Below are 2,370 nucleotides of genomic sequence, written 5' to 3'. Positions count from 1 at the left end.
TATTTTTTTATTTTTATGCATAATTCTAATTGATAAAATTTTTTTAAGTTTATTATTCAATTTTTAAAATTATCTTTAATCTTATTATTTTTTAAAATTATTAATTTATATTTTTATTATTGTCTCAACACCACTGTGATATTGTATGGTTCTCTTTTTTTGTCTTTTTTTTCTTCCAAAATTTCTTCACCCGATGGTTATTAATTATCACCAAATATTATTATCACAATTTTTAATTTTGTCTATCACTTTGTTTTATAACAAACTATTCTGTTAACTTTTTTGAGTTGTTGAAGTTTTGTTAAAAGAATTATTTTTGTGTCTTTTAAATATCTATATGTATAAAAATTATAATTTTTTTCTTGATGTGCGTATTAGTTGTCTTATTTTATTTGATTAAGAAGAAATTTAAGATAAAAAACAACTTTTTTACGTAAATGCGCATTCAAATAACTTTAATTCCCAAAATGCGCATGGCTGAAAATGTTTCTGAAAATGCGCACTGCCAACTCGCAAGAATCACACACAAAATGGAAATAGGATACATATCAAGGGGGTGTCCACGAAATAGGTTCTGGCCACTGACACAAACCATTTCATTTGTTTCAACAACGAAATGGATCACCTCACACATGGCACACACAAAATACATCATATCACCTATAGCACACACGAAATTAACCATGTCACTCATGACACACACGAAATGCATCATCTCTCTTATAGCACACACGAAATGACCCAACTCACATATGACATCCACGAGTTGGGCACTTCATGGGAGGCACACACGAAATGGCCATCCTCACATGTGGCAGGCACGAAATGGGGAGGGGGTCAGTCAAAGCAGCAAATCTCAGTGTTTAGGATTCCCGTACGAGCATGCATTGGGTGATTGGGAGGCAATTTATTGTTGTCTTGTGAGTGTAAAGCAATATAAAAGGAGGTGAAGAGAGGGGAGGGGACCAATTCGAAGGTAAAAAAGAGAAGAGAAGTAGTGGGTTGTATGAGATAATTTTATTTGTTGGTGGGATGAAAAAAAAATTTTGTGCTGGAGAAATAATTTTTATTATTAAAAAAAATGAGTGAAAGTGGAATTAATGTGGAAGAAAACTTTAATAGGTTAGATGAATTTCACATTTTTGCTCATTTACATGTTAAGGTGAGTTTTTTTTAATAAATAAATAAAAATTTGTTAATGATAAAAAAAATTGTTGTAAACTAAATAATTGTGTTTTGATCTATTTCAATTTCAGCCGGCACGTGTATTGACTTCGCATGGCACGCTGGTCGATGTTTTCTCTGTAGACGAAGCAGATCCGAGTATGGAGATTAGGAGACAGATGCTTGAGCCGTATCTAAGAAGAGCTATGGAGTGTCAACTCAGCAGTACACCCATTTCGTGCCTGCCCGCCCATAGTTGTTCCTTCCATTTCGCTGCTGCCACCATGGAAATGGGATAGCCATTTCGCGGGTGCTGGCCCTGACATGAATTGCCCATTTCGTGGGCACCTGGAGTGAAATGGTATTGAAATCCATTTCATGGGCACAGGGCAAGAAATGGAAATGTGCATTTTCAGAAAGAGTTCCAGCCATACGCATTTTGGGAATTAATATTTTTTAAATGCGTATTTAGGTAAAAAAACCGATAAAAAACATTCAAAATTTTTGCTATATTATCAAAATTTGATGTCAATAATTCTAAAAAAAATATCAAAATATATTATTTTTAACTAAATAATAAAAAAATAAAAATACATCATCGTAAGTTTTTTAATTAATAATTATAAATTGAAGTCGCACTTTAATATAGTACCTTGGACAAAAAACAATTATTGTTATCTGCATTTGAATATTATCGCTATAAAATAGTTACTTAAAGCGAAACAATACATAAAGATAAATAGAAAAATTTCATCTTTCTCTCAATTAAAAAAAATAAGCCATATTTAACACTGGCAAGTATTGTTATCGTCTCTAAAAATACATAGATACACCGGAATAAGCCATATTTAACAAGAATTCTTTTAATTATAAATTAAAAAAATAACTATTTTTCAAAAATAATCCACTTCAAATATATCAAATTGGAAAGTTCCTTGTTATTTTTGGGAAATAATTATTTTTTTAATTTATAATTAAAAAAATCCTTGTTAAATATGGCTTATTCCGGTGTACCTATGTATTTTTAGAGACGATAACAATACTTGTCATTGTTAAATATGGCTTTTTTTTTAATTTATAATTAAAAAAAATTCTTAACGAAGCCATGCTTGTTGTCTGTGTTTTTTTCTGTACTCCTATATACTGTTTGTAGATCTATATACTATTTGGAGATGATGATAATGGATTAAAAACGCGAAATTCAAA

Source organism: Arachis ipaensis, chromosome B04 (genome assembly GCF_000816755.2).
Source record: "Arachis ipaensis cultivar K30076 chromosome B04, Araip1.1, whole genome shotgun sequence".
In the NCBI taxonomy this organism is placed as follows: Eukaryota; Viridiplantae; Streptophyta; class Magnoliopsida; order Fabales; family Fabaceae; genus Arachis; species Arachis ipaensis.
Note: the sequence above shows the minus strand (reverse complement) of the source record.